Genomic DNA, 27,772 nt, shown 5'->3' on the forward strand with positions numbered 1-27,772 from the left:
CTCCTGGCCAATGACAGCTGGAATAGGCTCCAGCACTCCCCACATGGGTCACACGGCTTGACCGCAGGTTCCTCCGCGAGGCACACGGCTTGACCGTCGGCTCGTCCGTGGGGCACACGGCTTGGCTGCCGGTTCCTCCGCGAGGCACATGGCTTGGCCATCAGCTCCTCCGAGAGGCACACGGCTAGGCTGCCGGCTTGGCTGCTGGCTTGTCTGCGGGGCACACGGCTTGGCCGCCGGCTCCTCCGCGAGGCACATGACTTGGCTGCGAGGCACGGCTTTGGCGGCGCCTCATTTAGCACCCCTCTCATACATATGCGGATCTTTTGTTACATTATGAGAGACGGATTACTGCCCCCCCCCCCAACTATTTAGTAGCTCTATACACACCTACCTGACATTTGGAACCCACAAAGCTCTCGTCCTTTGCACCCGTGCAATCCATTTTTCCCCACGAACGGGTCTCTTGCAAACTTATAAAGGGTAAATCCATCCTCCTGAGTGTTTGAGCAATGTCCAGCAATGCCTGCATTTTGGCTAACACAAAGGAACAACGAGCCACCTTCCCGGAGGTAAAACTAATACAAACAAACGAGTCCACTTGGGGGTGTTCCTGCCCTGTACGTGACTTCCTGCTTCTTCTCGAAAACAAATCCCTCGAGAGGATTTTCATGGCGGGAGTTACAAAAAGCTATATACGTCAAAATCATGTTTTGTGGTGAAAAAAATGCATGGGTCCATATCGTCTGCCGTTTTGTCATAGATAACATACTAAAAATCATGCATTTCATGACAGTGGCCCTTTTAAGCAGGGGAATCTTCCGTGCCATGCATGATTTCAAACCATGACGTCTTAGTGTATTACCAACAGTCACCTTGGAAATGGTGGTCCCAGCTCTTTTCAGGTCATTGATCAAGTCCTGTCGTGTAGTCCTTGGCTGATTCCTCACCTTTCTAAGGATCATTGAGACCCCACGAGGCAATATCTTGCTTGGGGCTCCGCTCCGATTGATTGTTTAGCTTCTTCCATTTTTTAACGTTTGCTCCAACAGTGGACCTTTTTTCACCAAGGTGCTTGGCAATTTCTCCGTGGCCCTTTCCAGCCATGTGGAGTTGTACAATTTTGTGTCTGGTGTCTTTGGACAGCTCTTTGGTCTTGGCCATGTTACAAGTTTGAGTCCAACTGATTGTATGGGGTGAACAGGTGTCTTTATGCAGCTAACGACCTCACACAGTTGCATCTGATTCAGGATAATATATGGAGTGGAGGTGGACTTTTAAAGACGGACTAACAGGTTTTTGAGGGTCGGAATTCGAGCTGATTGACAGGTGTTCAAATACTTATTTGCAGCTGTATCACACAAATAAATCGTTAAAAAAAATCATACTTTGTGATTTCTGGATTTTTCTTCTTAGATTATCTCTCTCACAGTGGATGTGCACCTACGATGAAAATTTCAGACCTCTCCATGAATTCTAAGTGGGAGAACTTGCAATATTGCAAGGTGATCAAATACTTATTTTCTTCTCTGTATCTGCTTTTGCTAAATCAAAGAATCTACAGAAACAACAAAAATGGCTATATCTGCTTTTGCCTATGAATTCTTCATATGCATGTGTTCACGAGTGTCAGCTAGCATACAGTAACTGCTTCGTCCCATTTCATAGCGTGATTGAGCCATACCAAGTCACGTTCTATTTTCATGTCTGATTTTTTTATATCGTTTCATGTTTTTTGGACCAAGCCTTTTGCCATGTAATTTTTGTACATTCGCCTTGTTGGGCTGCCTTCCCGTGTACAACCTCTGCTTGGTAATTAACATTCCTAAAATCCACGCTTACGTCTGGGGTTCCTGCCTCTGGGTCCTACCCTGCGCCTCGTTTGTGACAAAATGAAGTTTATGTATCGTTAGTGTTACTAATATGTGACACTTGTTATGGAATGGAAGATTACCAATCAGACAAAGACCATATGGAGGAAAGAAAAAATGAAACTTTATAGTCAAAGGACCCATGATCAGTGTAAATCACAAGATTCACAACACTGCTTTGAACTGTGACACTGTACTGTATAAAGTTGACTTTTGCAAATTTCTTCACTGAAGTTTTTCAGGATTTGACTAGTATCCAACAAATAATTTTAAAAAAGTGTTTTTCCATCACTTTATTAAGATAGAATTTAATAGTAGCATGTTGTGTAATAAATAATACACACTGCCAGGTTGAGAGACTGAGGATATCAGAGATTCATGATTACATGCATTTTGGAAGACGAGTTACAATTGGAAAATGGAAAAATATTTTGTGGGGAAAAAAAACAAATCCTCCCTAACTACCTTAGTTCTAGGAAATCAGAAACACAATATTTGTTTGGGAGGGGCTTAATGGTTCTGACAGTTGTTTGCTAGAGCCTTGGAAATAGCTTTGAAACGTTTTCCTGACTTATGGATTTCACTCACTTTTTTTCACATTTCTTCATGAATTTCTTTGGATCGTTGCATTAAGTATTGATTCTTGATGTCTTGTACCCTACTTCATAGTTTCTGACATTCCATTTCTAAGTGGGAGAACTTGCAATATAGCAGGGTGTTCAAATACTCATTTTCTTCACTGTCTATCCATTTTTGTTGTTTCTGTAGGTTCTTGGATTTAAATCCAAGAATTAACAGAAACAACAAAAAATGCCTTGTGAAAGTATTTGGCCCTCTTGAACTTTTCAACCTTTCGCCACATTTCTGGCTTCAAGCATAAAGTTATAAAATTAGAATTTTTTGTTAAGAATCAATAACCAGGGGGGCCCAATCGTCAAGTAGAACGAAATTTATTTGATGTTTTATACTTTTTTAACAAATAAAAAATCTGAAAAGTGGGCAGTGCAATATTATTCGGCCTCCTTGCAGTAATACTTTGTAGCACCACCTTTTGCTGCAATTACAGCTGCAAGTCACTTCGGGTATGTCTCTATCAGTTTTCCACATTGAGAGACTGAAATTCTTGCCCATTCTTCCTTGCAAAATAGCTCGAGCTCAGTGAGGTTGGATGGAGAGCGTTTGTGAACAGCAGTCTTTAGCTCTGCCCACAGATTCTTGATTGGATTAAGGTCTGGACATTGACTTGATCATTATAACACCTGGATCCTATATTTGTGAGCCATTCCATTGTAGATTTGGCTTTATGTTTTGGATCATTGTCCTGTTGGAAGATAAATCTCCATCCCAGTCTCAGGTCTTTTGCAGACACCAACAGGTTTTCTTCCTGAATGGTCCTCTATTTGGCTCCATTTGTCTTCCCATCAATTTTAACCATTTTCCCTGTCCCTGCTGAAGAAAAGAAAGACCAAACCATGAGGCTGCAACCTCCATGTTTGACAGGGGGTTAGTGTGTTCAGGGTGATGAGCTGTATTGCTTTTACGCCAAACATATCATTTTGCATTGTGGCCAAAAAGTTCGATTTTGGTTTCATCTGACCAGAGCACCTTCTTCCACATTTGGTATGTCTCCCAAGTGGCTTGTGGCAAACTTTAAACAAGACTTTTTATGGATATCTTTGAGAAATTGCTTTCTTCTTTCCACTCTTCCATAAAGGCCATAAAGATTTGTGCAGTGTATGACTGCGTGGGTTGTCCTACGGACAGACTCTCACACCGCAGCTGTAGATCTCTGTCGTTCATCCAGAGTGATCATGAGCCTCTTGTCTTCTCCTTGTTTGAGGTGAAAGTTTAGAGGGACGGCCGGGTCTTGGTAAATTTGTAGTGGTTGGATACTCCTTCCATTTCAATATGATTGCTTGCACAGTGCTCCTTGAGATGTTTAAAGATTGGGAAATCTTTTTGTATCTAAATCCGGATATAAACTTCTCCACAACAGTATCTCAGACCTGCATGGTGTGTTCCTTGGTCTTCATGATGCTCTCTGCACTTTAAACAGAACCCTGAGACTATCACAGAGCAGGTCCATTTATATGGAGACTTGATTGCACACAGGTGGATTCTATTGATGATCATCAATCAACATTGGATCATTCAGAAAACCTCAATAAGCTTCTGGAGTGAGTTTACTGCACTGAAAGTAAAGGGGCTGAATAATATTGGACGCCCCACTTTTCAGGTTTTTATTTGTTGAAAAAAGTTTAAAATGACCAATACATTTCATTCCATTTCACGATTGTGTCTGACTTGTTGATTCTTGACAAAAAAATGAAAATTTTAAATCTTTGCTTGAAACCTGAAATGTGACAAAAGACTGAAAAGTTCAAGGGAGCTGAATACTTTCACAAGGCACTGTATCTGTTTTTGCATCTGAACTCTTAATATATAAAAAATGATCTGGCGAAACAAAGAAGAAGAATCAGCGCGCATGAGGAAGTGGCACATGGCAATGCCGCCGACCGCTTTGGCTGCTCTCAAACATCCAACTTAACTCTGTGCATTCGCGGCATGTGGCAAGTGAGCACGTGGGGTGCACCGTAAGTGCGCGCTCTGAAATAATTACGTTGTATAAAAATGTCAGGGTCGGTCTGGAAATTGGAACCATAAGCCTTTTTTTGTACACCTTATAATCAGAAGAGAAGGCTTGGGGTAAACTAGGCTAGTCTTGCAGTTCTTTATTTTTAATTCAATTTCCAGAACGATCTACAGCAGGGGTCGGGTACCTTTTTGATTTAGAGAGCCATAAATGCCAAATATTTTAAAATGTAATTTAAAAAGAGTCATACAATATTTTAAAAACTAAATCCAGGTGTATTTGTGCATTGATGTAAGACCAACACTTTGAGTATAATTAGTTTCTGAATTCTTTTAAATACAGTGATGAAAATAAGTATTTGAACACTGTGCTATATTGCAAGTTCTCCCACTTACAAATCATCGAGGGGTCTGAAATTTTCATCGTAGGTGCATGTCCACTGTGAGAGAGATAATATAATAACAAAAATCCAGAAATCATAATGTATGATTTTTTTCACAATTCAAATTAAGTATTTGAACACCTGAGAAAAACAATGATAATATTTGGTACAGTCACCTTTGTTTGCAATTACAGAGGTCAAACATTTGCTGTAGTTGTTCACCAGGTTTGCACACATTGCAGGAGGGATTTTGGCCCACTCCTCCTGACAGATCTTCTCTAGATCAGACAGGTTTCTGGGCTGTCGCTGAGAAACACGGCTTTACAGCTCCCTCCAATGATTTTCCATTGGGCTTAGGTCTGGAGACTGGCTAGGCCATGCCAGAACCTTGATATGCTTCTTACAGAGCCACTCCTTGGTTTTTCTGGCTGTGTGCTTTGGGTCATTGTCATGTTGAAAGACCCAGCAACGACCCATCTTCAATGCTCTGACTGAGGGAAAGAGGTTATTCCCCAAAATCTCACAATACATGGTCGCGGACATCCTCTCCTTAATACAGTGCAGTCGTCCTGTCCCATATGCAGAAAAACACCCCAAAGCATGTTGCAACCACACCCATGTTTCACAGTAGGGATGATGTTCTTTGAGATGGAACTCATCATTCGTCTTCCTCCAAACACAGTTAGTGGAATTATGACCAAAAGGTTCAATTTTGGTCTCATCTGATCACAAAACCTTCTCCCATGACTCCTCTGTATCTTCCAAATGGCCATTGGCAAACTTAAGACGTGCCTTGACATGTGCTGGTTTAAGCAGGGTCACCTTCCGTGCCATACATGATTTCAAACCATGACGTCTTAGTGTCGTGAACTTTTTTCCTCCGGTAGTTGGAACCACCCAAGTGCGACATACATTTTCAGTACGAGAGGAGACAGTCACTTGACAGAGAATACCTTTGAGACAGGATATTGCGGTTACAGTCACTGAGCAATAAGGACTGCTAGTAATCTGGCAATGAAGGAACACCTTTTTTTTAATGTTTGGACAATGGACCTTTCCGACCTGTCAATCACTCGTACAATAATAGCCAATCAGATAGCCACATTTCTAAACCCCTGGCTTGACCTGCCCCTCTTGTCAGGTTAATGTTATGAACAAAATGGTCCTCAGATGCGCTTGGGGAACGTGCAAGTCTGATTAAAGCTATCTGGCTAGATTACAAGGGGCCAGGTTGATTCATTTTCCAAAGCCTAAAACACAGTTGAGGAAGTGTATACGATGGATTAAGGCTCGCGGAAGAGCGTGCGTACACTTTGTGTGTGGAACAAACACAAGGCTGTATGTTCGAAGGTAAGTGTAAGTATCTTCTCTGAGATTGAATTCATTATTATCAATGCTTTATGCATTGCAGGAGAACGACTTTCACTTTGTTAGTGTATCACTGACCTGCTGAATGAAGTGTGTAATGTTTTATTTTGACGAGTCGGGTTCATAATACGGAAATGCACAATGTCATGCAAGCGAAATGTCTATTTGCCCATTTCTATCACATCGGACTTTTAAGACATAGCACTGGGTTCCATTACGAGCTAAGTTTAATGAATACACCCACTCACTTATGAAGACTACAATGATATTACTCGTGATCTTTTCAAATAAAAAGTACTCACCCTGCTTTACATGTTCAGTACGATTCCACAATTTTATCCTGTTGGATTTCAATATGAAGTTTGTGAGGCATCAATCTTTTTTGCATCGATTGGCAACGTTTCGTTGTAACTCTGACATTGTGTCCTGCTCCATCCAAAATATTAATTCTATGGACATATCCTTGCGTGAAATAGTTGAGATCTGTCTGTAGAACTCTCTTGGACAAGTCTGACACATCTGGCAAAAAACATCCCCCAATATTATCTGGAATATGCGGTAGAGGATCCAGTTCAAACCCATTATTTTCAGTCGCCATTTTGAAAGATTGTGGGGCATGGCAACTGTAGCCAAGGGGTGCGGAGCTGGAGATGGCCAGTCGGAATGGTCCAGTTTTGATCATTTAGAGCAGTTTGAATGCCTAATTGAGCACTTTGCAATGACCATTCTGCAAAGGGTGTCAAGACTTGAAGGAATGTATGCATTTTATAAAGTGACTAATTGTGCGATTATCTGGGTCGATTATGTAAATGTTTCAGATATTACTAAATTGATTGTGCAAGTGGTGCAGATGCTACTCATGAACGAGACGTAAGTAATGGTCAACGACAGATGTGCAGATGATCCAGCCTGGTGTGACTACTGGAATGCCTGAGTAATGTATAATATATAATCATAATTAGTCTGGAAGAATGCGACAACAAGCAAACTCAAAATCTATTCTAAAGATGACTGAAAGCCAGTGTAAAGACATTAGCATTGGATTTATATGCTCTGACCTCTGTTATTCTGTCCATATATTTCACCCCGTGTTACCACGTTATCTTGAAGTTGAAAACGTTTCCCCTCTCCATGCTTTCGGAAGATACAGATAATCTACTGCTAGTTTTCATCAATGGATTGGCAATAGATAGTGCTGTAAATTACGCGAGATTATCACAATACATCATGATGAAATAAAATTTAGTTTTGAAATTGAATATCGACTGACCTCTTCAAAAATGTCTGTCTCAGTCTGTGCAGTGTCATTAAATTATGATTATGTATTAGGTAGCAAGTACATACTCAGGTATAACAACTCAGTAAGTTATTTTAAGGTCTTGAGATTCCATCCCTAATCACACCCGCAACTTGATATCTGCGGGCATGACTGGTGGACCCACCCATCACTTCATATCTGCAGGCATGACTGACCACACCCGTACATTTTTCAAATGTGAGTGACTGATGTCAGCATTTGGAAAACATCCATCCATCAATCCATCCATCCGTTTTCATAGCTGCCTATCCTCACAAGGGTCACAGGGAGTGCTGAAGCCTATCCCAGCTGTCAACGGGCAGGAGGTGGGGTACACCTTGAACTGGTTGCTAGCCAAACGCAGGGCACATCAAGACAAACAGCCACACAATCACACCTAGGGGCAATTCAGAGTGTCCAATTAATGATGCATGTTTTTGGGATGTGGGAGGAAACCTCAGAATTGTGAGGCCAACAGTTTTCCAGCTGAGCAACCATGGCGCCAATTCTGAAAGCAAATGGAAAAATCAGCAGACTGGGTTGAAACTTACCTGACCTGCAGTTGAAACAAAGAGGGCTGCGATGTCTGCCTATAAAAATAGCCCCAGCGAACAGAACCTGCTGACCCTAAAGGACGCCTGGAGCAAACTCCAGCAGCTTCCACGGTGGTGTGCCAATGACTATTGGCTTCAGCTCTGCTCCAAGATCTGACACTGACACAGCTGACACTGGCAACTTCAAGGGATGTATAATAGCATCAAGCAGGCTCTTGGACCAACACAAATAAAAACCGCCCCGCTGAACTCTGGTTCCAGTACTTGCATAAAGAATCTACCCCTCTCTCTCACTGTGGCTTCCGTACCAACAGGTCCACCACTGACATGGTCTTTTCCCTCAGACAGCAGCGGGAGGAATGCAGAGAGCAAAGACTGCCGCTTTTTGTAGCTGTCATAGACCTGACAAAGGCGGTTGATGCAGTCAGCAGGAATGGCATCTTCAAGATCTTGCCAAAAAATATGGTGCCCGCCAGGGCTTGTCAACATTATCAAATCCTTCCACGATGACATGACTGACACAGTCGTCTTTGTTGGCTCAATTTCAAGAGCAAGAGCGCTGTGAAAAAGGGCTGCATACTAGCTCCAACACTGTTTGAAATATTTTTCACTGCCCTGCTGATGCATGCCTCCGAATCAACCACTGAGGGCTTCTATGTTTGAACTAGATCAGACTGCAAACTCTATAACTTTTGTGGCTCAAGGCATGTCCAAGTTCCAGCAGAAATTCCTGATCTCCTTTTTGCGGACGATCCAGCAATCACGACCCATAATTTGAAGTAGCTTCAATTGCTGAGGCCATCCATAAAAATATTTAGGTTTGCCGTAACCCAACCGACCGTAAATATTCAAAAACAAATAAAATTGCCCGAGCCGGCTTTTTTTTTTTTTTTTTACATGAAGGAGACGTAAGTCTGGACAAGGGAAGTAATCCGGATCCTGTCTCAAATATTAACAAATCAGGAAGTGATTTTCTCGCTGTCTGCCCCACGCTATCGGCTATCATGGTGGATGGCATGCCGTTTTTTTTTTCTCGCTTATTTGAATCGGAGAATGCATCGTGAGTAATAAGTTGAGAAAGTTGAACCCTTCTTTAACACTCCCGGATGCATTCAAACAAATTGTCCTGGAAGAATTTGGAGATGACATTCTGTCTGAGATAAAAGCACTGCGACTGGGGCAAACGCACGATGGCATCCAGTGCGAATGTTCTCATGATTTTGAGACATTATTACAGTTAGATCTGGATCTTAGGGTAGTGATTTTTCATTTGAGGAAAAATGCCACTGCTGAATAGCCCAAAATGGATGCATTTGTCACGATGATGGCCACTGCCAAGAAAAAGTCAAGACCTTTCCTTCCCATCCATCCATCCATCCATCCATCCATCCATCCATCCATCCATCCATTTTCTTCACCGCTTATCCTCACAAGGGTTGCAGGGAGTGCTGGAGCCTATCCCAGCTGTCAACGGGCAGGATTGGTTTGGGCATTGGTTGGACAGGTTGCCAGCCAATTGCAGGGCACATTGAGACAAATTGACGCAGTCACAACTCACTTTCACCTTGGGGAAATTTAGAGTGTCCAATTAATGTTGCAAGTTTTTGGAATGTGGGAGGAAACTGGAGTGCCCGGAGGAAATGGGGAGAACATGCAAACTCCACACAGGATTGAACCCAGTACCTCAGAACTGTGAGGCCAACGCTTTAACAGTTGATCCACAGTGCCATTAAAAAAAATGGTGATCTGGGAAACCACCGCCTTTTTAACGAAGTCCTGGAAGAGGTCGACCAAGCCAGCGCCTCATTCCCAAGTTCCGTATCCGAAGAAGCTCCGTATGTTATCCAGGTATGCACATCAGTGATTTTAAATATTTTTTGGGAAGTTGAAAATGTGAAAAAAAAATTTATATAATTTTTAGCTAAAATGTAAGCTACATTAACACACTGAATATACATTTATTTAGAGATGAAAGTGGACTTGTTTGAAATGTTGAAATGTTTGAAAAAATGGATGGCTGTGGTGCATTCTGGCAATATCTGTGAACAAAATTCAGACAAAAATTGAAAGTAAAATTTCCAAGTCCTGACCCAAAAAAAATAATTGGGCAGAAGTTCCCCAAGGGCCAAGCCCAGATTTTTTTGCCCCCCATCCCCCTATCACTGGATACCACAAAATCCCATTTTTTTTTCATTAAAATATGCTTAAAATATAAAATATATCTTATCTCAAGACAAATGAATTATGCGAACTATTCAGTAAAAAAACAGATAAAATTTACCTTTTCCTCACATTATACATATTATAGTATAGATATAGAATATACACGAAAATATATCCTAGAATTTCTTCACCGTACAGCAAAACATGTTAAAGAAGTTGATCTGTAGTATACTATTAACGTTGAAGTCTCAAACGGGAATCCGGAGGACTTTCATCACTGATTTATTGGTAGTATATGGGCCGAAATATTTGCAGAATATCATGGAATGGATCTTTTGCAAAATAAATAAAATATAAAATTCCCATCTACCTCCTTCTTCTTTTCCTTTCGGCTTGTCCCGTTAGGGGTCGCAACAGCGTGTCATCTTTTGCCATCTTAGCCTATCTTCTGCATCTTCCTCTCCAACCCCAACTGCCCTCATGTCTTCCCTCACCACATCCATAAACCTTCTCTTTGGTCTTCCTCTCGCTCTTTTGCCTGGCAGCTCCATCCTCAGCACCCTTCCACCAATATACTCACTCTCTCGCCTCTGAACATGTTCAAACCATCGAAGTATGCTCTCTCGAATCTTGTCTCCAAAACATCCGACTTTGGCTGTCCCTCTAATGAACTCATTTCAAATGCTATCCAATCTGCTCACTCCGAGCGAGAACCTCAACATCTTCATTTCTTCTACCTCCAGTTCTGCTTCCTGTTGTTTCTTCAGTGCCACGGTCTCTAATCCGTACATCATGGCCTGCCTCACCACTGTTTTGTAAACTTTGCCCTTCATCCTAGCAGAGACTCTTCTGTCACATAACACACCGGACACCTTTCGCCAGCTGTTCCAACCTGCTTGGACCCGTTTCTTCACTTCTTTACCACACTCACCATTATTCTGGATTGTTGACCCAAAATATTTGAAGTCCTCCACCCTCGCTGTCTCTTCTCCCTGGAACCTTACTCTTCCCCCTCCACCTTTCTCATTCAAGCACATATATTCTGTTTTACTTCAGCTAATCTTCGTTCCTCTCCTTTCCAGTGCATGTCTCCATCTTTCTAATTGCTCCTCTGCATGCTCCCTACTTTCACTGCATATCACAATATCATCTGCGAACATCATGGTCCAAGGGGATTCCAGTCTAACCTCATCTGTCACCCTATCCATTACCACTGCAAACAGGAAGGGGCTCAGAGCTGATCCCTGATGCATTCCCACCTCCACCTTAAATTCTTCTGTCACACCAAAGGCACACCTCACCATTGTTCCGCTGCCATCATACATGTCCTGTACTATTTTAACGTACTTCTCCACCACACCAGACTTACGCATGCAATACCACAGTTCCTCTCTTGGTACTCTGTCATAGGCTTTCTCTAGATCCACAAAGACACAATGTAGCTCCTTCTGACCTTCTCTGTACTTTTCCACTAGCATCCTCAAGGCAAATAATGCATCTATTTCTTATTCTAAGTTATTGAAGCAGTTTTATAGATGTTTACCACATTATTCTTTCTAGTCATGAAACCATACTGTTGCTCGCAGATCCTTACTTTTGTCCTGAGTCTAGCCTCCACTACTCTTTCCCATGACTTAATTGTGTGGCTCATCAACTTTATTCCTCTTTAATTCCCACAACTCTGAAAATTCCTATCTACCTCCCTACTCTTTATTTCTCACTCTTGTTTCTGGAAACCAAAATATTTTTATGGATGGCCTCATAGACCGCCTCAGCCAGACATGCGAGGCCTTTGGGTTGACAATCAGCCATAAGAAAACGCAAGTCATGTGTCAGGATACAGGTTCTCCACCCGACATCCGACTTTCTGACAAGCACAGGAAGTTGTTTGGGACTTTGACAGTGATGAAAGTCCTCCGGATTTCTCCTGAAAATTTCTCCTGAAAATTGAGGAAAAATTACCTAAAATTAATCCGGATATGAGTTGACAACATTGAACGAACTCATTGTGTTTGAGTTCGTTGTTTTGCCTTCACGAGCGTAGCCATGTTGAGGCACTAACACTCGTAACAGTAGCGCCGTCCCCTCAAGACTTAGCTTATTTTGTGGTGTCTTAACATTAATTTACATGTTTATTTCATAAACGTTCACTAAACGAGCCTGCTCCAAAACAACCGGTATTCACTTGGAAACAGGAAATGCAGGTTAACCGTCCTGAGCATGTACGGAGCATGTACGGAAGCACATGTTCAGAACTGCTTCATGTAATGTCAGCGCATTTAACGTCGAAAGTCATTAACATCAGGAGCACAAGCTTGGCACCTTCCACATGCGCTGTCTCAGCCACATCCTGGGCGTCACCTGGCGAGTGAGTGAGTGAGTGAGTGAGTGAGTGAGTGAGTGAGTGAGTGAGTGAGTGAGTGAGTGAGTGAGTGAGTGAAAGAAAGAAAGAAACTGTAGTGTGGTAAATGTCGTGTCTCAATGCCTAATTGTGACTGTGGGATGAGACAATCATCTCGTCACAACTGTCACAAAAGTCCAAGAATGGCCAGTGAACTTGTGTTCTATGTTTTATTTTTTTTTATCATTCAAAAAATGATGTGTCAATCTTTGTGTGTCATTTGCCAGAGAAAAATTCCTTGGATGTTTTTATTACACACTTGGCCAAATAAAGCTGATTCTGATTCTTTAAAGGTTCATCACATCATGATAAAAGCCTCCTTCAAATTATTTTTGAAGAGGACACTTCTCTATCGTGCTTCCTAGCCTCACACATTCCAATATTTTTGAACGTCAATTTAAGGCTAACGCTTCTATGGGAGGAGAGACAATGTTTGAGAACTGAAGCTATATTAATCACTTTTACACTTTGTCTTATAGGAATTATTTTCTTGATTAAAAAAAAATCTGGTGGTAATTACCCATGGTTGTGGGCAGTGAAATTGAATGAAGCGTTCCAAAACCTCCTAATTTCAGAAGGGGGCAATTGCTTTTCCCAGATACATAGTGAAGTGTATTATCGATGTGTATCTCTTTATTGATGCGTATCTTTTGCTCACATTGCTCACACATGCCAAATCATCAGTTAACATTACTGGAGAGACCAGGGCATAGGAATGTGCCAGTTATTACCAGCTTAGTCATTAAGATGAAGATAGTTTGTGATGCTCTTATTTTATGATGTGGTTCTCTTTGTGATGTTCTTTATTTGTGATGGTGCTCTTTATTTTCCTTTATATGTTTGTGATGCGGAATAGGAGGGGAATGCTGTGAGTCCTCTGTATCTTTGCACTTCTGATCTGCTACAGGCATTGTCTGTCACTCATTTGTGCCCAGAATATTCTGTAAGTAAAAGAAGAAGAAACTGTTCATCTCCAGCCTGTATTTGGATAACCAACATTCTCACTACCCGAAATTAAACGAACACATGGCGAGGAAAAAAAGCGTCCTCCAACAATAGGATATAAAATGTCAGAACACACCTAACCTGGTCAAATACCACCTTTTTGTGCTATTAAAAAAAGGACCTCTAACAGTAAAAATTCAGGTGTTCAATCCTTTTCTTGACATTTTTTGTCGTCACATTTTATGGCATTTAACCAGTGATCTGCATTGTCCTTCCATAGCATCAAAACCATCTCTTTGCTCTAACGAGAAGGTTACAAAAACAATTTCAAAGGTTTACATACACAGTGGAACACAGTAACATCCATCCAGAGCCACTTATCCTCACAAGGGTCATGGGGAGTTCTGGAGCCTATCCCAGGTGTCAACAGGCAGGAGGCAGGGTACACCCTGAACTGGTTGGCAGCCAATTGCAGGGCACATGGAGACAAACAACCGTACTCAAAATCACACCTAGGGGCAGTTTAGAGTGTCCAATTAATGTTGCATGTTTTTGGGCTTTGGGAGGAAACCGAAGTGCCCGGAGAAAACCCACGCTGGCACGGGGATAACATGCAAACTCCACACAAGTGGACCTGGCATTGAACTCGGGACCTCAGAACTGTGCCGCCAACACAGTAACAACAGCAGAGAAAAATACTGGGCAACTGTGGCATTACCCGGAAACGCAGCCCCAGTGGGGGCACAAGTCAATGCAATCTGTAGGCCGTTCCCAAGCCTGGATAAATGTAGAAGAGTGTCAGGAAGGGCATCCGTCATAAAAACTGTGCCAAACAAAAATGAGCGTTCATCTAATGAATCACCTTGTCATGATCCTGCCGCTTCAGCATGAGCTGTGCACGTGCCCGCGCGGCTGCGCTGATTGGGAGGCGCACACCTGCTCCTCATGCGGGCTGATCATCCCCCGTATATATAGGACCCGGTGACGACTGGTCCGGCGCCAGTTCGGTGAGCTTTATGTCCCGTTCCAGCACTCTCGTACTCCTGATTGATCCTGTGTGTACCGACCTTCGCATGTTCTCCGACCAACCTTGCAAGCCTGACTCCTTGATCCTTCTGCCTGCGTGGATTGTTTCCCCGTGTACCGACTCCTGCCTGTCCGCTCATCTGTTCTCGTCGCCTGACGTCACAACTACCGCTGCTGCACCGGACTGCCTGCTCGATCCCCGACCTCTGCGTACAATAAACGTGTCTCTTCTTGAACTACCTTGCGTCTTCCGAGTTCCTGCATTTGGGTCCTACCTCTCGTTCCGATGGGACGTGACACACCTTACTGGTAAACAGGTAATGGATGTCTTTTGTGACTGTATACGTGCAAATATTCCACCAGATACAGGTCAGGATTGCTATCATGATAGGACTCTATCGCAAGGGTAGCGTAATCCCTCGTTTTTCCTGGTTAATTGGTACCAGCATCACGCACGAAAAGTGAAAAATCGCAAAGTTGCGGGATGTACAGTATGTTTAGGTGAGTACCAGAACGTTTAAAATATGTAAACGGTATTTGTAACCCTAACCCTATACATGTATTTCTACGATGCAGTTTATTATCAGGAAAATCTAAAAAACAAAAAAAATCACTTAAAAAAACATTTTTTAGGCTTCAAGGCATTATTTCATTTTCCATTCATTGTAATGGGAAAACGTGCTTCGGTTTTCGAACATTTTGGTTTTCAACCAACTTTACAGAACGGATTGTGTTTGAGAACCAAGGCGCCACTGTATTTGAAGTCGTCCACCTTTGCTCTCTCTTCTCCCTGGAGCATCACTCTTCCCCCTCTGCCCTTCTCATTCACGCACATATATTCTGTTTTACTTCAGCTAATCTTTATTCCTCTGCTTTCCAGTGCATGTCTCCATCTTTCTAATTGTTCCTCCGCCTGCTCCCTGCTTTCACTGCATATCATCTGTGAACATCATGGTCCAAGGGGATTCCAGTCTAACCTCGTCTGTCAGCCTATCCATTACCACCGCAAACAGGAATGGGCTCAGCACGGAAACTTGATGCAGTCCCACCTTCACCTTAAATTTTTCTGACACACCAAGGGCCCATCTCACCGTTGTTCAGCTTCCCTCATATATGTCCTCTACTATTCTAACATATTTCTAAGCCATACCAGACTTGCGCATACAGTACCACAGTTCCTCTCTTGGTACTCTGTCATAGGCTTTCTCTAGATCTACAAAGATACAATGTAGCTCATTCTGACCTTCTCTGTCCTTTTCCACGAACAACCTCAAGGCAAATAGTGCATCTATTTCTTATTCTAAGTTATTGAAGCAGTTTTACAGATGTTTACCACATCATTTTTTATGTAGCGCGCCTCTGATTCATTCATGCCATAATTGCGGCACAAAAGCAGAAATTCTGTCCTCTTTGATCATATCCAAAAGTTCTACTTTTTCGCCGATCCATCAGCTTCTTCCTCAGTCACAGGGCCGTTTGTCTCCAATCCACCGTCAACAAAGCCAACGCAGCTCCCTTTTCAAGCAATCTATTTATTTTGCATCTTTCTCTTCAGCTTGGGTGCTTCAGCGGCAGGTTGAAGATTAACCACAGCGCCTTTGATGCATTTGGAACTACAGTTGTCATTCACACACTGACAGTTTAGGGAATAGGAAAGAGGAAGGAGGAGGGCCGGGGAGAGAGAGAGAGTTTCTGGGTGGAGCTTCGATGATGCAGCCAATCATCTCCAAAAAGCCGATTTGGCTTTTTTTTTTTTGGGGGGGGGTGCATTGAATCCGCAATAGGTGAAGCACGGAGTAGAGAGGGATTACTGTATTGACTCAGATATAGGTGTTGTGCTGCCAGATGCCAGCATTAATTACATCTTTTGTGCGATAGATGTGGAAATTGATACATACTTGGGAGAGTAACAAGGAAGGCTATTTTTCTCAGAACTCATGTTTGACATTCAAGACTGGAACTCCCAAGAGAAAAACCCCGATGTGGTTGGATAGGGTTAATGGAAAGGATGACTTTGCAGCCATCGAAGGAGTGGGCCAGCTACGTCACGAAGTCACCATGAAGCTCAGCATGATAGCTGATAGTGCAGTTCCTTGTTTGTGGACAAAGTCCACAAAACAAGTTTTAAAGGGCGGAATGTTCCCATTTATTAGGGGGTCAAGTTGGCTCACAAGGTTGAGGGGATGGTCCCATGTCCCCTTGGTGTAGTTGTTTAGCATCACAGGTGCAGTCCCCCCTTTTGTAAGTTCATCAACTGGTTGCGGTTGTTTAGGGTGTCTCAGAGTGTGGACCATGTGCACGTCAGTTAGGCAGCAGGCAAATGAGTCGTTAGTGAATCATGTGACATGTTTGATTAGCACTTCCCAGAAACGCTGTCTTTCATTATTAGAACTGAGAGCGTCAGCATCCACTTGAGCCTGCTATGCGAGAATATCAAAGTCAGGATAAGGGGGTGGGCGACTGTCGCAATGTATTTCCGGTGTCGGTGAGTCAGTTCGCGAGGCATTTGGCACCGGGAGTGGTTGAAGTCACTGGAGCCACTTTTTCTGGTGCAGCTCTGACTGTACTGAGCATATGGATCATGAGGTGCTGGTCTGTCGCCATGTCCACTCTGATGATATCATTAGCTTCACTATGCTCCACTAGAACGAAACCAGTGTTACGAAGGAACAGTGAGTTGTACCATGTAGCTAGGCAATGGGAAGAGGTCAAGTGGGAGGTGACCAATCACAGGGACTGTGAGATTGAAGTCATGGAAGTTGGCGCAGATCAATAGGTCAAGCTGGGGATGTGGATATCATTCCTTGTGTTGTTGTGAACGAACCGGTGGTCCAGGAAGCGTCGAGGAGGGGTGTGACGTGTAGCGACAAATCCAGAAGTAAGTAGCTTAATCGAACGACAACCACGTGATTTACTGGCTGATTACTCGGATCTCTGTCAAGCATTGTCTCAAGTATTTGATGATCCAGAGGTCATAAGCAGCTTACCTGTAGCCTGCAGACTCGAAACACCACAAGCTTATTACTGTCAGTTGTGTAAAATGAACTTTGGAAATATTAATGAACTGAATATGGAAGAGGACCAAACCACACTGTCATAAACCTACATCCAAACACAATCCATTAGCTGGGTGTGGCAGCATGCAAAGGCTCGCTGTTTAGTGCCCAACTGCGTGAATTGGCTGCGAAAGGTTTCGCTAAACAAAAACACCCTAAAGGGAAAGAATCAGGCATCTTCTTCACAGACCACCAGAGATGGAAATAGAGAAAGCTACATGTGACACACCTACGACTGACACGCAACATTCTGGAGATGTTAAACCCGACAACCCAAAGAAGTCCAACCTACAGTTGAAGCCTGAAATTTATATAAACAGTGTAAAGCCATGCCTTTCATTTTTTGTCTCACTGTCTGAAGTCAAATCAAACTAAACCGCTCCTGTTTCAGGTCAGTGAGGATAACCAAAATTTGTTACAGTAAATGCCAGACAGAGAGAGGGGGAAAAAAGAGAGAGAGAGAAAGAGAGAGAGAGAGCGAATTCCACATTTTTTGCGAGTTTCAAATGTTCACATCCACAAAACGTTAAAGAACATGGGGAAGCAAAGATGATGAGTTCATAGCTTTGGAAGCTCCTGATAGGTTAACTGACAACGTGTGAGTAAATTGATGGCACACCTGGGATGTATTTAAGGCCATACCTCAAACACTCTCCTTCCTTGTTTGCAATCATGGGAAAGCAACATAAATCAGCTAGGAAATAAGAGAAAGAATTGTGGAGCTCCACAAGTTGGGCTTATCCTTGAGTGCAATTTCCAGATGCCACATTGAAGGTGCCACATTCCTTTGCTCAACCAATTATATTGCAAGCATAAACATCATGGGAATGTCCAGCCATCACGCCGCTCAGGAAGGAGATGGGTTCTCATTTTGGTGTCCTCTGACCACAAAACTTTCTCTCATGACTCCTCTTTATCATCCAAATGCTCATTGGCAAATTTAAGACGGGCCTTGACATGCTGGTTTAAGCAGGGGAACCTTCGGTGCTATGCATGATTTCAAACCATGACATCTGTATTACCAACAATCATCTTGGAAAGGGTGGTCCCAGCTCTTTTCAGGTCATTGACCAAGTCCTGTCATGTAGTCCTGGCCTGATTCCTCACCTTTGTAAGGATCACTGAGACCCCACAAGGTGATATCTTGCATGTGGCTTCTCTCCGATTGAGATTGATCATGTTTCGCTTCTTCCATTTTCTTTCTAATGATTGCTCCAACAGTGGACCTTTTTTCACCAAGCTGCTTGGCAATTTCTCTGTCGTCCTTTCGAGCCGTGTGGAGTTGTACAATTTTGTCTCTGGTGTCTTTGGACAGCTTTTTGGTCTCGGCCATGTTACAAGTTTGAGTCTTATTGATGTATGGGGTGGACAGTAGGGTGAATCTGGTCCCGCTTAATTTTGAAAACTTGAGTCTTTTGAACTGAACTTTTTTTCTAGCGTGAGTCTTGATATTAAAAGTAAAATGGTGAAATTCGGATGAAATATTTCAATGTTTAGGGGTTCCTCATCGCGATGGAAATCTCAACATTGCATCTTTCAAATTGACACATTAAAGCCTACATTTCTACTTGCATCAGTGGACTGCAAGCAATAAAATATCCGTGATTTCATAAAAAAATAGCCAAAAGGAAAGGACGCTGCAATAGTAAAATGTTACATTTTTCTCAGTTTGTCTACAGTGAACAAATGCAAATACCAATTTTCAATTTCAGTTTTTATTTTCTTCCATTGCTTTGGTACAGCTTTTGTATCTTTTTCCACTACTTGCAAAATATTTTGGTACATCATTTCAGTACATCAAATGGGACGTGTATATATGAGCCAGTCTTCTTCAGTCTTCGATGGGGAAGTCAAGTCGATATTGATGGAGCGAATTCGTCTGAATCATCTGTTTCGGATGACTCTTCCGGGTCTTCGACCAGTTCCTTATTCACTTCTGTCTCAAGCTGTCGTTGACGTTCTCTCTCAATGCACATGGTGTTTTGTTTGACACGCTCCGCGACTTTCTTCTCGGTTGTGGCTAAGTTTGAATCAATGCCTCTCATCACGTTCGTCCTGGTCTCCAACATGTTTTTTCAGGAACAGGCGGTTCATTCGAAATACAATCGAAGACATTACATGGCCAGAATGGAAACGTCTCCAACCCGGATTTGAAATCTTCGATGCGTTTAAGCGGTCTTCCTGACAATGGTCGATCTTTCGGAATTTTCATCAGCTCTTGCATATCAGCGTATAACAATTCAACCTTCTCCGGGCTCTTGTTTTCCGCAACTGTTGCTATCCTCACTTTCTGGTAAAAAATCACAACTTCCTGAACGACAGAGTTCGCGGCTTCCCTGACAGGCTTGGCGACGTCTTGTCTTTGTAATTCCTCTTTTGCAGCAATGAATGACAGAAGAATCTTTTTTCTGGAAGGAAGTTTGGCTCCTTTGATGGCTTTATCATCCGCGGTTGGGACGGTCACAAGCAAAAAATACCGCGGGTATTTCTGTTTCGCAGCACCCATGTTGACAGTTCAATGACTTTGCGGTAACTGAGAGGTAAACACCAACTAGGGCTGAGAGGTCAACCTGCTCAAGGATTTCATGAATGGTTCTGAACGTTCCGGGGAATGTCCTGGCGTTCTCGACACCGCTCGACGATAGCTTAGAATTTTTTTTCCGGAAAATGGCCGTATTTCTGATCGACTATTCTTTACCAAAATCCGACTAATTTAGAAAAATTCGATCTCCATGAGGAACCCCTAAAAATGATTCAATTTCATTCAAATTTAAACACAGCTCTTACATGATGAACCTCACCACCAGAAAAGAGTTTGTTGATTTTGAAAGATGTCGGGGGACCAGATTCACCCGAGTGGACAGGTGTCTTTATACAGCTAACGACCTCACACAGGTGCATTTGATTCAGGATAATACATGGAGCGGAGGTGGACTTTTAAAGGCGGACTAACAGGTCTTTGCGGGTCAGAATTCTAGCTGATAGACAGGTGTTCAAATACTTATTTGCAGCGGTATCACACAAATAAATTGTTAAAAAAATCATAATTTGTGATTTCTGGCCTTCTCTTTTTAGATTATCTCTCTCACAGTGGACATGCACCTATGATGAAAGTTTCAGACCCCTCCATGATTTCCAAGTGGGAGAACTTGCAATATAGCAGGGTGTTCAAATACTTATTTTCTTCACCATATGTAAACTTTTACCTTGACGAAAAAATAGAAAATTCTTTAAGAAATTTAGTCTCTCATTGTGGAATTTAAAAAAGTTAAATAATTTGATCTTGACTGGCCTGAAACAGGAGAGCTTTAGTCTTATTTGACTTCATTCAGACATTGAGATGAAAAAATTATGTGTTTTTGCACAGTGTATGTGTGTTTCCTGAAGTCCACAATGATATCCTTTGTTTTTTGTTTTTTTGTGTGTGTCTGTTCCATGTCAGATTATTGTCTTAGCACCAGGTTTTGAGCTTCTGGACCTCCTTTCTGTAGGCTGACTCATCTCCCCTTGAGACCAACCCAAGCACTTTTATGTTGTCAGCAAACTTGATAATGATGTTATTGTTGTAGACTTGAGGTGCAGTCAAATGTCTAGAGGCAGTAGAGGATGGGGCTCAGCACACAGCCCTGTGGTTAGCCGGTGCAGGGTGGAGCCAAATCTAACAGTGTGCAGTCTGTTGAGGAAGTTTTTGATCCAGGAGCATGTGAGAGGAGGGAGGCCCAGGATGTCAAACTCAGTCATCGGTGTCTATTATGATTACATCAAAGGCTGAGCAGAAATCCACAAATAGGTTCCTAGTATAGGTCTGCGATCGTTTTAAGCGGCTTAAAACAGCATGCAGAGCTAAGGCGATTGTGTCCTCTGTCAATCTATTCCCCCGGTATGCAACCTGGTGGGAGTCGAAGTTGTGGGGGAGACGGTCTTTGATGTGCTTGTGAAATTGCCTGTCGAAGCACTAAATTGCAGTTGTGAAGGAAACAGGGGAAGAGTTGTTAAGGCTGGTTAAGGGTTTCTTTTTGGCGATGGGAATAATTGCGAAAGAATTCAAGCAAGTGGGGATGACCGCCTGGACCAGTGAGAGGTTGAAGATCTTGCACTAGATTAAGGACAGCTGGTGGGCACACATACTGAGTCCAGGCAAGAAGCCTTCCTGGGATTAATAGCCAGGAGCACACGCCTCATATCGTGTTCCTGTACAGTAAGTGGAGAATTACTGGACCCTAGTAGGGTTTGCTCTGGAGCAACTGAGTATCCCTAGGGTGATTCAAAGCGAGCAAAGAAGCGAAGGCACACCAAAAAAAAAAATCCAAAGCTTTCTGACACTCTGTGAAACGGTAATTGCCAGCGCCCCTGTTAAATCACAGAGTCACTGTGACTAACCACAAATTTGGGAAAGCTGAGTTCAATTTCACAAGCCACACCCAAACCTGATAACCACCATACTTGTTGAATAAAGAAATCAAGTAGAATCTGTCAGAGAACGTCAAGTAGGCTACAAGATCTCACGAACCAATGAATCATTCCACGATCCAAAGTAATTCAATAAAAAATTGGAAAAAAAAAGTGAAATCCATCAGTCTGGAAAAGGTTACAAAGCCGTTTTCCAAGGCTTTTTGGCTCCATGGACCCCCTGTCAGAGCCATTATCCACAAATGGAGAAAACTGGGAACAAGTGTGACGACGACTCATCCAGGAGGGCACAAAAGAACCTCGAACAACATGTAAAAGCCGCCAGGCCTCGCTGGCCTCTGTCAAGGTCAATGTTCATGGCTGTATCATAAGAAAGATGCTGGCCAAAAATGTAATCCACCGTATTCCCAGTTGAAAACCCCTGCAATGAACAAAGATGAAAAAAAAAGTCTTGTCTCACATTTGCCAAAAACATCTTTATGATCCTCAAGACTTTTGGAGAAACATTCTGTGGACTGACGAGTCAAAAACTGAAAGTTTTGGAAGGTATGCGGCCCGTTACATCTGGCGTTAAAATAGCACAGCATTTTATAAAAACAACTTTATGCCAACGGTGAAGCATGGTGGTGGCAAGGTGATGGTCTGGGGCTGCTTTGCTACCTCAACAACATGACAACATGCTCTGATTGATGGAACAATTAATTCTGCCATGTACCGGAAAATCCTGAAAGAGAACATCCAGCTATAAGTACGTGCAGTCAAATTGAAGCGCTCTTGGATGATGCAGCAGGACAACAATCTGAAAAATACCAGCAAGTCCGCCTCTGAATGGCTCAAAAAAAAAAAAAGAAAAAACAAAAAATCAGGTTTTGGAGTGACCAAGTCAAAGTCTGGATTTAAATCCAATTGAGATGCTGTGATGTGACCTAAAAGGGTAGTTCATGCAAGAAAACCAAACAGTATGGATGAATGGAAACCATTTTGCAAAAAGAGGAGTGGGATGAAATTCCTCCAGAGCGATATGAAAGACTCACCGGCAATTATCGCAAATGCTTCATTTCAGCTATTGCTGCCAAAAGTGGCACAACCCGTTTTTAGGTTCAGGGGACAATTACATTTTCACAGAGGGTCAGAAAGCTTTGGATTTATTTATTCTTTTCTGACTTTTGAAAACTGCATTTTTTTTATTTCCTTTGGTTGTCTCTCAGTGATATTAGAATTGGTTTGATCATTTGAAACCTTTGTGTGATAGAGCTGCAAAAAAAAAACAAATCATGAAGGGAGCAAATACTTTTTCATGGCACTGTACAAAGACAAAAAGTGGGAGCCATCATTATGACTCTGTCTGACTAAGTTAAAGAGAGGCACAGTGGATGCGACAAATGAACCGGGGAACCTCCGTTGTTCCCATCATAACTTGTGCAATCTCTGACCTCGGACAACACCACACACCAACACAAAGGCGCGTATCTGGACAGTTTTAAAACCGAATGGGAAGTGGAAGCCCATCATTGACTACCCAAAATTGAATACTCAAATTCCTTGTCTCGCTGAGTTTTGGCCCAGTTTGAACAAGAATTTCCAAAACTATGCAATGTTAATTTTTTCCCCACTATCAATGTCGACTGGACCATTCCAGTTAAACCTGCCTACCAGCATAAATTGGCTTTCACTTTTGATAAACAATACACATTTTCCTCAACAAGACCAATTGTGATCCTTCAGCCAGGGGCAACCTCATCTACGTTGATGACATCATAATGAAAAGCGCCTTGCGGGATGCCCACCTGGCAGAAACTTACCATGTCCCATCCCAATTTACTGCCACCAGAGCCAAGAGTTCCCTCCTGAAAAGGAGAATGGAACAGCAAAAAAAAAACAAAAAAAAAAAAACCATTATATTGGTCACCAGGTTGACCCAAATGAGATTGAACCCCAATCCAGCCACATTCAGGGACTCCGAAACATAAGCTCTCCCACTAATATTTCACAAACCGAGCAGTTTTCTGGGTGTAATTATTCTCAGCAGTTCATTGAACACTACTCTGATATTGCACACCCCCTAACCAAACTCCTGAAAAAGGAAACTCCTTTTGTTTGGGGTGACGAGCAAGAAGCCGCAATGAAGTCAGTGTATGACAACGCAAAGCTAGAAATCGATTTCATTATCAAATTTATTTTTTATTCTGAATGGTTTCAAACCGCCTGCAATTGGCCGGTTTAGGGTGTATCCCACCTCCTGTCCAAAAGTAGCTGGGAGAGGCTCCAACACTACCACAACCCTTGTGAGGATGAGTGGCTCAGAACATGAATGGATGGTTTGAAATCACAAAATATTCCTAGAATGGAAAACCAATATGAAGAGGCCCTTTGTGGTTCTGATGGCCACTCCCTCTCTTCCCTATGCATAAAAGGCCAAAGCCCCTTTGCTCAAGGCTCACTCGCTTGCTCTTGTTTCTCAACGCTGTACAGCCACTGACGTCCAGCCAGGGATCCCCGCCTCTCGTAGAGATGCACCAGACCTCCCGACACAGGGGAACTCTGCTCACACCCCAAAAGTACACTTGTGTGTGTGGGGGGCATCTTATGGACAAAGATACATCAGGAAGGAAACGTACGCAAGTTTGCTCCGAGTGGCGTGACGACCAGCGCCAATCAAGGGCTTTGGTCATCCTGCACTTGAAGTTTTTCTTTTGTTTTTTCGAATGTCCTATGTACACACGTTTTGGTGCTCTACCCAAGCATTTGGGAGATCAGCCAGCCTGCCTAAATAATCTCCATGGAGGAGATGAGAAGAGAAATGGAGTCGGGGTTTATATTAAAGGAAGAGTTGGCTAAGAATGTCTTGGAGGTGAAAAGAGTATGAAATCAATTGATGAGGCTGAAACTTGAAATTGAGGGTGTTATGGATAATGTTATTAGCGGCTATGCCCCACAGGTAGGATGTGACCTAGTGTTGAAAGAGAAATTCTGGAAAGAACTAGATGAAGTACTTCTGAGCATCCTAGACACAGAGAGACTTGTGATTGGTGTTGATTGTAATGGACATGGTGATGGAAACATGGGCGATGAAGAAGTGAAGGGTAAGAATGGCATCCATCCGAAGGAACTCTGAGGGACAGATGGTGGTGGACTTTGCAAAAAGGATGGAAACGACAGTAGTGAACAACTTTTTCCAGAAGAGTCAGGAACATAGGGTGACCTACGAGAGCGCAGATAGAAGCACGCTGGTGGACTACATTTTGTGCAGACGATGTCATCTGAAGGAGGTTATCAACTGTAAGGTAGTGGTAGGGGAGATTGTTGCTCGACAGCATAGGATATGGTGTGTAGGATGACTCTGGTGGTGTGGAGGAATATTAAAAAGACAAAGGTTGAGCAGAGAACCACGTGGTGGAAGCTGAGAAAGGAAGAATGCTGTGTGGCCTTTCGGAAAGAGGTGAGGCAGGCTCTTGATATAGTTAAGGAGCTCCCGGAAGACTGGACTACTACAGCCAATGTGATCAGAGAGACAGTCAGGAGAGTACTTGGTGTGTCTTCTAGTAGGAAAGGGGTGAAGAAGACTTGGTGGTGGAAACCCAAAACACAGGAAGTCATCCAAGGAAAGAGGTTAGCAAAGAAAAAGTGTGGCACTGAAAGGACTAAGGAGAGGCGAAAGGAATACAGTGGTGCCTCGACTTACAAATTTAATGTGTTCCAGAAGTCGTTTCGTAACGTGAAACTTTTGTAAGTAGAAGTGCATTTTACATGTAAATAGTCTAATCCGTTCCAACACCGCTGACCCCCCCGCCCCCCGCCGACAAAAATAAGCATTCAAAGTGTACATATTGTAAAGAATAATACAAAATTAAGTTACATTTCTTTACAAATAAGCATTCAAAGTGTACATTATGTAAAGAATAGCAAAAACTGTGTGGCAATCAAAAAGGCATTGAAGCGTCTTCAGAGGTGGAGGCTCGCACACAACTTAATTCCACCAAAATTAGTTAATTTCACTATAAATTCAAAACAAATATAAACATTAACTTTCAATGTTTCCTGAAGTACCAATCCAAGGATGATTGCCTTTGACAGCTTTTAACAATCTTGCGGAAATGTGCAAGCCAAACGTCATTGAAGTGAGCTAATTCCCGATGGGTTAACAACACACTTTACTTTTACTTTTCGATGAGACTACGGTATCGCTCGCTCTCTCTCACTCTCTGTAGTTCAAATTCATTTCTTGCTTCAATTGTGCGTGAATTCCTTCACTTCGATGTGATTTAGATGATCAGTTCACAAACAATAAAAGTTCATAAATGGAGAGGGTGTGTGCATTAATGTGTGTTACTGCTTTTGTCACATGAACACCTGCTTTGGTGATTAGGTGTTTTAAAAAAAAAAAAGTTTGTGGTTTCAATTTCCTAACCAATCCAAAAAATTCCCACCGACCCGATCATTTTTACACTACGTGATAAATATGTCAGGGGCGTGGTTATCCACGCCCTGTGCACAGCGAGGTACCGCAGCTGCGGAAGCACAGAGTTCAGTTGAGTGTTTGACAGCAGCTATGCGTTTCACTTCCTCGTTCGCGCTGCTGCACCTCTTTGCGCCCTGATTACATTATGTATTTAAAAGGCCACTGTCATGAAATGCATGATTTTTAGTATGCTCTTAATGAAAAAAATGGCGGCCAAGATGTACCCATGTGTTTTTTCACCACAAAACATGATTTTGATGTATACAGCTTTTTGTAACTCCCGCCATAAAATCCTCTCGTGGGATTTGTTTTCAAGAAGAAGCAGGAAGTGACGTACATGGCAGGACCGCCCTCAAGTGGACTCGTTTGTTTCTATTAGTTTTACCTCCGGGAAGGTAGCTCGTTGTTCCTTCATGTTAGCCAAAATGCCGGCTCGTTGCATTGCTAGACATTGCTTCAACACTCGGGAGGATGGATTTAGCATTTATAAATTTGCAAGAGACCCAGTTCGTCGTGAAAAAGGATTGCACGGGTGCAATGGATGAGAGCTTCATGGGTTCCAGATGACAGATAGGTGTGTATTCAGCTACTAAAAAAAAATAATAGGTTGGAGCAGACCACGTAATCGGTCTCTCATAACGTAACAAAAGATCCGCGTATGTATGACAGGCATGCTAAATGTGTCGATGTGCACGTCGGACGGCGTCGGGCTCACCTGGCGAAGGCTGCTGTGTCGCCTCACCAGCAAAGGCTGCGCGTCGGGATTGCGGACGGCTTCGGCACTGGACAACGCTGCCGACAATGCCGCACTCAGCCGCGTGCGACAACGCCGTAAAGCAGCCCGGCTCGGCTCCATGGTAAGCCACCTCGACGCCTAAAATGAGCCACCCTGCCTGGCTGCGACGAGCCATCCCGGCCGCTGGCCTTGTCGGGTGGGGTGGCTCGTTGCGGCGCCGGGCCGCGATGGCTCATCTCCGTCGCGGAAGTGGAACGGACGGGGAGGCGGTTTGGCTGTGATCACATATCATCTGAATATACCTTGAAACAATAGGGTAATATTGCCCTGGTAACTTCACTTGGTTGTGTGATGTTCTCTTCGAAAAGAGCTTCCATGTCAGAAGGTGCATGTTTGTCTCCCATAGTAGGGTCCACCACGTGTTTTCAATGGCAAATGTCCGGGTGACGTCACGGACGGGATGCAGCCAATATGGCGACCACTTGGATGTCGTTGAATAACACTTCCACAA

The 27,772-nt window shown here is 43.0% G+C and overlaps 1 protein-coding gene across 12 annotated transcripts in view; it reads left to right on the forward strand.

The window, feature by feature from the left end:
* Positions 1–27,772, forward strand: part of plxnb3 (plexin B3) — a 266,957-nt gene that overhangs the window by 2,855 nt on the left and 236,330 nt on the right. For 2 of the 12 annotated variants that reach the window (XM_061806182.1, XM_061806212.1), the window contains exon 1: positions 27,195–27,382. The exons of 8 other annotated variants lie outside the window; for them this stretch is intronic. The gene's annotated coding sequence lies outside the window, so the exon portion shown is untranslated. Of the gene's footprint in view, positions 1–20,779; positions 27,383–27,772 lie in introns of those variants that run through there. 2 more of the 12 variants (XM_061806222.1, XM_061806193.1) reach the window with 2 other exon arrangements.

This window comes from Syngnathoides biaculeatus, chromosome 2 (assembly GCF_019802595.1).
Source record: "Syngnathoides biaculeatus isolate LvHL_M chromosome 2, ASM1980259v1, whole genome shotgun sequence".
NCBI lineage: Eukaryota > Metazoa > Chordata > Actinopteri > Syngnathiformes > Syngnathidae > Syngnathoides > Syngnathoides biaculeatus.